Genomic DNA, 13,285 nt, shown 5'->3' with positions numbered 1-13,285 from the left:
TTTTATTGAGGCGATGCTACTAAAATTGGGCTTTGCACAGCGTTGGGTATCTAGAATTATGGCTTGCGTCTCTTCAGTCCAATATAAGGTTCTGATTAATGGCCAGCCAAAAGGACACATTGTCCCAAACAGAGGATTACGGCAAGGGGATCCGTTATCACCTTATTTATTCATCTTGTGTATTGAGGCACTAATTTCAAATATTAGAAAGAAGGAAGAAGAAAAGCTACTAACAGGCTTAAAAATTGCACGTGGTAGTCCGGCAATTTCACACTTACTGTTTGCAGACGATAGTTTTTTTTTCTGCAAAGCCAATAGGCAAGAATGTGGGGTTACATTACAGATTTTGAAAGACTATGAGAGAGCGTCGGGGCAGCAAATAAATTTTGCGAAATCGTCACTTCAGTTTGGACATAAGGTTCCCGATCCGGCACGGTTGGAGATCCAACAGGTTTTGGGTATCACCACAATAGGAGGTATGGGAACTTACCTAGGGATCCCTGAAAGTCTGGGATAGGATCAAAGACAAATTTTTGGTTTTCTTCATGAAAGAGTAAATAATAAAATTAATAATTGGACAATTAGGTTTATTACAAAGGGGGGAAAGGAAGTTTTAATTAAATCAGTGGCATCACCTATGCCAACTCATGTGATGTCTTGTTTCCGTCTACCCAAAACGGTTACCAAGAAACTAACGAGTGTGGTTTCTCATTTTTGGTGGAGTGGCAGTGGAAATAAAAAAGGGATGCATTGGTTTTCGTGGGACAAAATGTGCATAGATAAGAAGGGAGGTGACATTGGCTTTAGAGATATTCAGAACTTCAATACAGCTTTATTAGCAAAACAATTATGGAGGCTAATTGACAAACCTGAGTCTCTCTTCGCAAAGGTTTTTAAAGGGCGCTATTATAGGAAATCAGATCCAATGGATCCTATACGTTCATATTCTCCCTCTTATGGGTGGAGAAGTATTACTTCAGCTAGATCTCTGGTTACAAAATAAAAAGGCTAACCAAAAGAGTGGGAACATGTTCAAGCATTTCAGTATGGAATGGTCCCTGGATCTCCGCTCAACGCCCGAGGTCAACAATTCAAAAACTTCAAAATCAATATTTGAATCCATTACTTAAAGTGGAGGATTTAATTAATCCAGTAGATCTCTCTTGGAATGTAGATCTACTCAATGCATATGTTCACAAGGATGATGTGAGTATTATACGGAGTTTAGCTATTAGCCGAAATCCAAAACCAGACTCATATGGATGGTTGTTTACGAATCATGGCAGATATACTGTTAAATCGGGATATCGTACGGAAAAACTATATCCTGATTTAGGATCTCAACACAGTGATATGGGCCCCACTGTTAAACCTTTGTTAGCTTACTCATGGAAACTTCACTGCTCGCGAAAATTACAACATTTTGTGTGGCAAATAATCTCTGGTAGTCTACCAGTTTCAAAGAACCTTCATTCCCGGGGGATTAAGTGTGATTTGCAATGTCATATATGTGGTGCAGAAGAAGAATCGATTAATCATGTGCTTTTTGAATGTCCCATTGCGCGCCAAACATGGGCTTTATCTAATATTCCTTCACGTCCAGGAGTTTTCCCAACCCAATCTCTTTTTACCAATATAGATTATTTATTTTGGCGGTTACCAAAGGAACCAGATTTAAGTTATTTCCCGTGGATACTGTGATATATTTGGAAAAACCGCAATGCTAAGATTTTTAATAATAAAATTGGAAGTCCTCCTCAATTTCTTCGGACAGCGGAGATAGAAAGCACCTTATGGGCTGAGACCCATACTAAAGAGGGTATAAACAGGGGGTCTTCATTTGGTGGGAGTCCTATTTTACAAGGGGTAAACCGATGTTATATTGATGGTGCATGGAAGGAACAAGATCCCTTTACAGGGCAAGGATGGTTTTACAGAGACGAAAGATCCACTGATACTATGATGGGTGCAATGTCTATTCGCAGGAGTCTATCACCTTTACATGCAGAATGTGAAGCTTTGATATGGGCGATGGAGTGCATGAAGACTCTACATATCTCAGAGGTGTTTGCAACAGACTGCTCACAGTTGGTGAAGATGATGTCTACTCTAACAGAATGGCCGGCGTTCACTACTCAGATGGAGGAGTTTCTACGATGTAAGGAATACTTCTCCACTTCCACTATTCAGCATATTCCAATGGCACAAAACACAATGGCGGATAAGCTAGCACGAGGTGCTAGGACTTAGCCTTCTGCTATGGTATATGTTGACTCCGTTCCTCCGAGATGGTTATCGGCTCAGGAATCTACTTAGTTTAGTTTTGCTTCTTTGTTGAAAAAAAAAAAAACAATCTTACCATATAAAACTAAATAAATTTTACATTGAAATTTGGAAACGTTTTAAAACATTTTTGAAGAAAACATCAATTAATAAAGAAGCAGAAAGAATATAAAAAAAAATGTGTTCGTGACACGTCTTCCCAATCACTGTACGACCTTGTAAGTTGGGCACAGTCAGTTTCACAACTTTAATGAGGTGCTTTTTACTTGTATATCATTATTCTTTTCTATATCTGGCGCGGCAGATTATAAGTTTGTGTTATGGTGCAAGATGTAGTTAATGTGCGTTTTTTGTTTAAATATTCATTCACTCTTTTTTTTTTTCATCTGAATGATTATACATTAGAAACTACACCATTACAAAGAATGGTCCAAGAGCCATCTAGGTCCAAAGCACAGGGAACCATAACTAGATCATCTCCACAAACGGCAGGAGAAAGAACAAAAAACTCCCTAACAACAAATTAAGGCATGAAGCAACTCAATGGTTACAGATTAAGCCAGGGGATGGCTCCTCCATCAGATTCTGGTACTCCCCTTGGTCTCCCTTTGGTCATCTTATCAAGTTCGTTGGTGCTAATGGTCCAAGGTTATCTGGTATCCCCTTATCTGCGACCTTAGCATCTATTTGGACTGGGTCTTCCGGGACAATTGCCCCGGCTCGTTCTGTGGCGCTGGAACAAATCCAGATTCACATGTCGACAATCGCCTTAACGGACTTCACCGATCTCCCAACTTGGAACTCTAAATAAATCGGAAACAGCAACAATAACAAGTTTGTTATTAGTCAAATCTATGACTCGCTCAGGGAATCCCGACCTAAGGTACGGTGGAATAAAGCAGTGTGGTGTTCAAAAGGAATACCAAAACATAAAACTCTCACTTGGCTGTTTGTCCTTAACCGCTGTCCGACTCGTGATCGTCTTCTGTCGTGGGGTCTCCATACAAATGCTTCTTGCTTTTTATGCAACAACTACCCGGAATCTCGGAACCACATCTTCTTCTGTTGCGGCTTCACTTCCTCAATATGGGCGCCTCTCTCGTCTAAACTCTAGTTATCTCTACCTTTTCAGTCTTGGGATGATACTCTTAACGCCATCTCCACCATCTCAGGCTCAACCCAACACTAGTTCTTGGCTCGTATTGCTTGGCAAGCAGTCATCTATGAGACTTGGAGGGAACGAAATCATCGTCTTCATCGCGGTTCATTCAGATCACCAGATATTCTCCTCTCTTTAATTGAGCGTACAATAACTAATAGGTATCTTCTCTGAGGGAAGAGAACCCTGAAGAATCGAGCATATACATGCAACTTTGGCTTTCCTAACCTAAGTGTTTCAGCTTCTCGATCCCTTCATCTTTTCTCTTACGGTGATGACCGTCAATTCACGGAAGTGACGATTGTGGCTTTACTCACGAGACCAACTTACAGCAGGGCTCAAGGGCTTCTTCACTCATACTGCTGGGCCTCTAGAGATGCACCCCATCAGATTGGGCATCAAAACAACCTATGGCTGGGCCACTACGTTCAACTACTTATCTTTTCACTTCTCATCTTTCTACTAGAGTTGTTTACGTAATCAAAATGTAACCTCTTGCCTCATTTAAATTTTAATGCACCAAAGTTAAAGCAAAAAAAAAAAAAACAACAACAACATGGTCTTTCAGAGACAAAGAGATCATCAATCCAAACGGGATGTCCCGTCACAACGTACGATTGAACCAGGTATTATAAAGTTCATATTAAATTCTGGCATTTTAACCAAAACAAAAAAAATTAAACCAAACATAAAATATACTAAAATAAATTTCTTTATCGGGAAAATTCTAACTTTAACTAAAATTTGATATCACTTTTCAAATTTACATTTAAATGAAAACTATTTTCATAAATATGTTAGGTTTATTATAAAAATGCCAAAATTACATCTTTTAAATCATTTATAAATGTTTAAAAATTATTTATAAAAGTTTATAAACTGAAATTCATCTAATAAATATTAAATCCTAAACAATAATCACTAAAACCTAAATTTGAATGTTAGAGTCTTTTTTATTGAGTGTATTTTTGAAAAGTAGTATCCAACTTAGTTTATATCAAGCAATTTCTATTTATAATTTCATAACTTTCAGAATCAATCAAAAATGAATCTGTAGCCTTTTCAAACAATTAAAGATGATTCTAACAATTTATATCTTAAATACTGCTGTTTTGATAAGAAAAAAAACTGTGATCAGTTTTTGCAAAAAATATATAAATGCATGGTATTTTTGTGAAAAAGTAAACATTCAGTCGATTAACAAATCTGAAAAAACGGCAAATCTGATTGCCAAAAGTGTCATCTCCATGAATCTTTCTCAATCATATGTGGCTAGTTATCCTTCTTGGTTGTGTTCTTTTTTGGTCAAGGTTGCAGGCAGTGTAGTATTCTCTTTTTGTGGTATGATTAAGTCCTATTCTTGTATTGGATACCAAAAGTTTGAAGTTATAAATGAAAGTAAGTTTAGTGTTAAAAACAAGGGAGAATTGGAAAAATATGACACTTTGAACTTTTGTTTGTCACAATAAGACTTTTCATACTTTTGGCAATTCTGGACATGTTTTACCTTTTTTTAATGGAAAAAATAGTAAATTGAATTTAAAAAATGTGAAAAAATATGAAAACTGTTGGAAACATAAGTATGACAATATATATGTTTAAACTTTAAAAAAAAATTGAAATCATATTTTATTTTATCTTCTAGGTACAGTTAGAAAACTCATTATGGTAATCTACCTAGTTTATATGTCTGATTCTAAGTTTTAAACATAGATATATCAAGGGTATATACCGTAAACTAACATTTCTTGTATATTCTAGCTTAGATAGAATCGATTACATTATAATCAAGAAAGATATCTTCGGTCTACCTACAGTTTGACAACGATATATAGTCACAACTCAATGATATAGGTTGGTTATATTACGTGACATAACTTGTTTTGCCTTTTACCTTATATGACGCCTACATGAAGAATACATTTCTCACCTGCTATACGGTGTTCTGCTTAGGTAGTGTACATATTCTAGGCAAATCGTGAAAATATGGAAACTTCCATATTCGGTTAAAGAAGTTTCCTAAATCTAAATTAAATCTACCCTAAATCTCTCAAAATATATTTGAGAATATTTCTCCACATTCTAAAATGCAATGCGAAGGGTGATTGTTGTTGATGGAATTTTTCTGAAAAATAAATACAAAGAAGTTCTACTTGTTGCTACTGCTGTAGATGGTAACTCTAATTTGTATCCGATTGTATTTGGGGTTGTTGGTTCGGAGAATGACGATTCATGGGGGTGGTTCTTCAGACAGTTGAAAGTGGTTATTGCTGATTGTCAAGACCTAGCTTTTTTCTCAGATAGAAATGCGTCTATTTCTAAGGTGCTAAACTTTGTATGATGCTAGACCTATTGGGTGTTAAGGGCATCGCCTCTCTGTCTGCAGAACATGGTTCAAAAATATGATCTCGGTGAAAGAAATCGATTTTTCCTTGCTGATAGAACTACTATCTCACTTCCACCTACCACAAACCTACCTTGTACAGCAAGCAACACTTTTTACTAAAGGGTTCATTATCCAGGTGGGCCATGTGATGAAGAAACATTCAAGCAGTGGACTTCTCGTAGACCTTAACAAGTAACATGAAACTGAGTGATGGTGACGATGCACAACTACATGAGACTGATATGGCCATGTAGAAGTGGATGCACTCCAAAAACAGTGCGCTTCAACCCTTCCACGTCAGCAACCAGCATCCTCTTTGTTGCGAGAATCAAGAAAATGGCACCAAAGAAAAATGTGTTGTGATGCCACTGTTTTCTATTAGTCTATTACAATCTCACTTTAAAAAAATTTGATCTCAATTCAAAGTTCTTGACTGAAGAATAGAAAGTAGTTTGCTTAAAACAATTAAGTTTTATAATTTGCCAAATCCCAATTCATGAACTGCAGCCAATTTGTGTCCACTAGAACTTGCCACTTTTCAAATGTCAAATTCTTCTGTACTATGATATTGTTTGTAGCGAGATGCTAGTATGTATTCCAATAAAAACATATTACAATATTGTTGCAAGAAAAAATGAAAGTACAATGAATAATTGACAATGACATCATCTCTTTTATCTACATAATACAATAGTAACAAAATCCATCACAAGCTTGCCTAGTAGATTTCCACATTCCTCTGCTCACTCCTCTTTAATTGCTATTTGTACTCCAACCAATCGATCCCTGTTTCAAATCCCCCAACCATGTACAGCAGATACTTGGTTGGTTCCCCCCCCCCCTAAAAAAAAATATGAAATGAATTGAAAGTGTCTTGCTCACGATCTTCAGCAGAAAGTGAGATCATGATCTCATCGATACCCTTCTCCATACCCTTGAGACCACAAATGTAAACAAAGGTGTTGTCTTTTTTTTCAGCAACTCCCACAGCTCTTCTGCATACTCTGCCATTCTTGTATGAATGTACATTTTCTCTCCCTTCTCGTTCGTTTGTTCTATGCTCACCGCAAAGTCCACCACAAGCTTACTGTGACTAGGATCAAACTCCTGTCATTATTATCCACATAGGTCAACCCACCTCTTCGTACAAGAGGAGATTAGTTTACCGTGACTAGGATTACCTCCTTGTAGAGCAGTGAGGTGTTTGTGGATACATCCAAGAAGAGCTATGCCAAACCATTGAACTACATATATAGCCAGTCAATGTCAAATGGTGAGTGAGTCTAATGGTGACTGTCCAAAGAAACACGTAGAGCAAGAAGAAGACCGTCCAACGAAACGGTAGAAGAAGAACAAATCTCCAGTTTCCTGATTCGTGTCTGAGAAGGAAAAGAAGGAAGATGAAAACGAGATTAGAGAAAAAATCAAATCAACTCATACCGTTTGTGAGAAATCGTAGGATTTGATGAAACTAATGAGGAAATACAGAACTGAGCCGACGACGACGAGCAAACGAGGACGACGAAATAGAGAACATAGAAGAAGAAACAGAGAAGAAGAAACATAGAACATAGACTATGGGTTTTAGCCGATGAAAGAGGTGAAATCGCCATTGAAGAGAGGAAAGGAGATCGGCGGAGAAGATGATAGATGGTAATTAGGTTTACTGATGTGTATTTACCTTTTAATATTTTACCTTTTTTAATTTTATAAAACTATATAAGGAAATCTAATTAAAATATCTAAATATAATAAATAAAACTTAATTTAGATTAATTTGGGAGTATAAGGGTATTTACCAAAATTGAAGTCCTAATGAAACAAAAAATGTAGATAAAGTTTTAGAGAGACAAATTCAAATTGAAAGTGTCTATTTTTTCTAATTTTCCCTCAAAACAAAGGATTAATAAATCTGAAATAAAACATTCAATTAAAAACAGACGTCATGTGCAGCATTTAAAGAAAGTCCCAAAATCTTTGAGCTATGAACTTCAGATTTTTCAGTCTGATGCTATCTTCTTCTTCTCGAGGATTGAATTTGCCTCTCTTAATTTAAGGCCGTAGCTCTATCCAAGTCTCTGCAACCTTTTCATAATAATAGTTGTGCTTTTGTTAGGTACGGTGGCAAACAAAAATATTCAAATATGGAGTGATTGGTTTGGCTAGTAATTGTCGAAAATTTATTGTAGAATTTAGTCTATAAGAATTTTTTTGATTTAGATGTAAGAGAAGTAACTTTAAAATTTATTGCTACATCAATGTATTTTCTACGGCACAAAAATATGACTTAAAAAAATAAAACTTTTACAACTATTTTCTATTTTTTTAGATGTAGATGTAAAAACCGATATAAAGCATGATTAGTAATTTTAAAAATTGTAGATAATAATTAAAGTTAAAGTTAGCTCATACAACGTAACCAATCATCCCCATTACAACATTTTCATCAGCAGAAAAATATGAAAACTTTTGCCACCTTGGTTCAATTCGCTTTGGTTACCTAACTACACTTTAAAAAAAAAATAACGCATATCCAGATGTAAGATTTTGCAAGATTAGTTTTTGGGACTAGAAAATTTTTGGGATCTAACATTTCATTAAAAAAGAAACATATTATGAATGTAAACTTGGAAGCCTTTTTCTCAGAATATATCTGGAAACGGACTTTGGCAAAGAAAAAAAATAAGATTGAAGGTATGAAAATAAAGAGAGTATGCAAGTAAAATAGTATAATTTATTACTAGATTTTGATCTGCACTTCGAAAACGCGGGTTTTTTGGTTAATAAAAAAGTTTGATATGAATTAGTCGAAGAGTACAAATTTTTCGGTTAATTACAATTGATATGAATTAGTGTTTTGATTTGATATATATTATTATGTACACTATTACGTTACAACATCATCTTTATATTTTATGTGAATTTTATAAGAGTTACATTTGTTGAGTTGGTGAAACATAAGATTTGTTTTGCAGATTTTGAGCTAATTTAATAGTATGATTTTTTTAGGTTTTTAATAGTTTTAGCAATGTTTTTGTACCTGATCCAAACTTATGGCCGAATTGATAATTTTGGTGACCCGTATATAATCTGATATGGACTAAGTTAAAACTTAATATGTAAAAACTTGATAAAATTTGAAAAAAATTCATCATTAACCCACCATCTGATACTGGTTGACCTGATAAAATATCATATAAATTTGAAAATATTTTTTAAAACATTGATTCAAACGTTTGCAATACTTTTTAGTAGTACCTAAAAGTGAATAAAATATTTGATTTGTGATTCTTTAATAGTATGAATTTGTAGGTTTTTAATAGTTTTAGCAATGATTTTGTACCCGATCCAAACCCGCGGTTGAATTGATAAATCCTGTGATCCATTTATAATCTGATATGGACTCAGTTAAAACTTAATATGTAAAAACTTAAAATTTGGAAAAATTCCTCATTAACCCGCCATCTGATACTGGTTGACCCGATAAAATATCATCTAATTTGATAATATTTTTTAAAAAATTGATTCAAACTTTTGTAATACTTTTTAGTAGTACTTAAAAGTGAATAAACTATTTTATTTGTGATTCTTTAATAGTATGAATTTGTAGGTTTTCAATAGTTTTAGCAATGTTTTTGTACCCGATCCAAACCCGCAGTTGAATTGATAAATCCGGTGATCCATATATAATCCGATCTGGATTAAGCTAAAACTCAACATGTAAAAACCTGATAAAATTTGGTAAGAACTCATCATTAACCCGCCATATGATACTGGTTGACCCAATAAAATATCATATAAATCTGATGATATTTTTTTAAAATATTGATTCAAACATTTTTCATTGAAAGTCGGTCGCTTTGGTAAGAAAGTCCAGATGCGTCTGTTTCGGTTTTGGGAGGCTCATAATGTGAAGAAAGGAGGACAGCTCATTGGGGGGGGAGGGGGGGATTGACACGCTCTTCATCAATTAAAAAGTTAATGCTCCACTGTCTATTTTCCCGATTTACCATGTTCTTATTTCTACCGAGGACTAATGATTTGTTTGCTCTTATGATTATCCTCGAGAGTTGGATTTTTCTTCTCAATATTGTTGTGTAGCCAATTCCTGATCATCTCAAACAGGGGCGGACGCAAACGTACGGGTATGGGGTCATGTGCCCCCTACTTTTTTTTGTTTTATCTTACATAATCTAAGTGTATTTGATTAAATATAATATAGTTTATGGGAAAAATACGAAGAGTGTCCCCAATCTAATTATATTTTTGATACTTTTAACATTGTGCCCCCAACTGTAAATGTGTCTAGATCCGCCTCTGATCTCACATCAAAACTTCTTAATTTTGTCAATCAGATGTTACTGTCACAGTATCTCCCTATTCGGCTTATCCCGTGGAGACGCCGCCGCCTCGAACCACCTAGGGCATGAACGTCTGTAAAGCTTCTGGAGTTTTTTTTTTATTCTTCCAATCTGCTGACAAAACATATGGGAGATCGATCGAAGGTGTTGTTAGTGACTACACCAAAAATTTGATTTCTGCAGTGGAATCTTTACACGAGGTTTATTATTCTGAATTAAGTTTTTCCATGAGCAACTTCCATTTCGCACAAGGCATGAAAATTTATGTTTTCATGAACACCTTACTTTCTCTCAGCTATGATTTGCCTTTGTGATTCGTTGAACTAACCTATTGATTTTTTGTTTCAACCTCTGCCTTTTCCTGAGCTAAAACATTATTTTGGCATTTTCCATATTTATAGGAACTTCTGTCTGTAACATGGAAGACTTTGACAGTACACCGAGACTGAAAGCTAGCTTCAATTTGTTGAAAGAACGTATACGTGGTAGTTTAGAGAAAGAAAAAAGAACTCTGAGGTGGAAATATCTTCCTCCCATTGAACCAACTACACTAGGTGAGAATACGCTTTTTCCCTGTAGAATTTATCTTTTCCCTTTTGTGAATACACAATGGAATCCATTGGTTTGATTCACTTTCAGAATTTCTTCATTTTCGGTGGATTTGTTTTTTTTTTTTTGGTTGAGCGAAGAACCTGATCATAGATTTGTTTGGGTTCCTTGGCGGTGATACTATGGTTGATGCTTTATTCGTTGATCTCGAGCCCACTGTTATCGATGAAGTCTGTGCGGGAACTTACCGTCAGCTTTTCCATCCTGAGCAGCTTATCTCTTGGAACAACTTCACCGAAGGCAATTATACTGGTGAGGAAACCATTTCCTTATCTCTTCTTCTTACTGATCCTTCGGATGGTTATTAAAATTCTCTACTTGAAAAATTCCTCCATTTTCCTAAATTTTGCGAGCTCGGTGTTGCGGTTGTGGTGTGCTGAAGTTTTAGCTAAAGATCTACCTCAAATGTCTCCATTTTTTCTTCATTTCTTGAAGTCACCACGGTTGACCTAACGAATCTGGAACATATTAATGAGAACCACATGCATGAAGGAACATAAGGAATTGGGGATGAGGAATCTGCCAAGCCCGCTAGCAGCACGAAGAAAGGAGCAAAATGCGGTGACGATGGAATCAGAGCAGATACATGTGTCACACATGATGTGTGATCTGTTTGGATGATTTCGAAGTAAACGTCTTTAGGATTCTGGTGGGATGCAAGCGCGTGTTTCACGTGAGTGTATGGTGTTTTTGCAAGTTCATGTGTCCAACTTGCAACATACCATTCCTGTGTTTTGTTAATTGGTAAAGCTGGGAGAAAAGTTTAGGGCATAAATACTTGGTATCGTGCGATTCGATAATATCCGGCGAGATCTTTTTCAATTCTTAGCTTTTACCACTCATATTAGTTAGTAACAAACACTCGAGTTGCTATTTCTGTGGTAATCATTTTCTACCGTCTATATCATGACCTACCCTCAGTTTAGTCTTTCATATTTTTATCTGTATGCTTATAACCTTATAGAAAGGTTGGTGATTTATTTATTTTTTACTTCAGGATCAATATATACTTTTGCTTTTGTATTTCTTATATAGTGTTCTAAATTTATAAATCCTCTCATAAACAAAAAAAATGATGGTTATTATACATAAACTAACCGATTCTTTGATGTAGTAATAATAATATTTATTAGAAACTTTATATGGGAAATTTTCTAGATTCAAGTGCGTTATAATTTTTACATGAACCATCTAAAAATCCATATCAAAATTTTCATTGAGTTTCTATAAAAAATACAACATTATCCTACTATCACATTTCTTATATGAATTTGTAATTTATAAATGATAAACTCATGCGTATCCCTAAAAATACCCTAACGGGATATACCGACAATGCTAAGTATATGCAGTTCCTTCGCGTCAAATTATGCATAAAGAGGATTCATGGGTCCAGTGGAAGTTGCATTATGAATGATGTTCATTATTATTAAAAATGTATACTCTGAAACTTAGATAAAAAAATGTGATTGGTATTTATAGGTTACATTTGGTTCACGAGTTTCGGTCTCAAAGTTTGGAAAATAATAAATCATTTAGTAAAAAAAGAAATCATGAGAAGTATAAAACTAAAACTTCACGACAACATTTTTAGGCATATATTATTTTGTTTACGCTTAAAATTTTGTCAAACATTCTACAGTATTTTGATAGAATATTAAACATTATATATTTAATATATTTTTTTAAAAAGAACATAATTAATATGTACAAAAGATGAATCGAAGATAAAGAAATGCTTTCATTAAATAAAATTTAAAAATAAATGATAATAATTAAATAATAGAATGTCATAAAACATATTAATAACAAATAAAAACTAAAACACATCAAAAATGTAAACAAGCATCAAAGTTAAACTAAACAAATATAATATTTCCGCCCGAAGGACGGACAAACCACTGGTAGATAATTAAAAGAAGTCTGTGTGATCTAATATTGTTCAAGAAAATATATCATAAAAATATGTTGAAGCGTTTAAGAAAATACTTAATGAATCATGCATATATTGAAATACATATTTATTCATATGATAGGGTACCATCATAAGTGAACAACGTCCAGTTCATTAAAATACGGTCAACGGTTATTCTATGCTTTTTGTTTATGTGGTTGTTCTATGGTTTTTCCAACGATTATGAGTAATTAGGTTAACATTTTTTTTTTTGTTTATATGTGGGTGATGAATTATGATAAGTTCTAATAACTTGAAACTTAATTATGATATAGTTATTAAAGAGAGTTGTTGCCGATTTAGGTTAGATAAGGGACCCACCAAATATGTGACTAAAACCTATCAATTGAAAAAAGATTCTAATGTAACAGATTGTATATTTTGATTAGTTAAAACAATATAAAATGAGACATATTAAGTTTCTAGTGAATATATCCAACAACTTGTTTAAGTAGATTTTCGAGGACTCCTCCCCTTTTAATAGTACACTAGAGTTTATCCCGCACATAGTGCGGGTATATTTTCATTTTATA

The sequence above is a fragment of the Brassica oleracea genome, chromosome C8, assembly GCF_000695525.1.
Source record: "Brassica oleracea var. oleracea cultivar TO1000 chromosome C8, BOL, whole genome shotgun sequence".
NCBI lineage: Eukaryota > Viridiplantae > Streptophyta > Magnoliopsida > Brassicales > Brassicaceae > Brassica > Brassica oleracea.
This window is presented reverse-complemented; position numbering follows the sequence as displayed.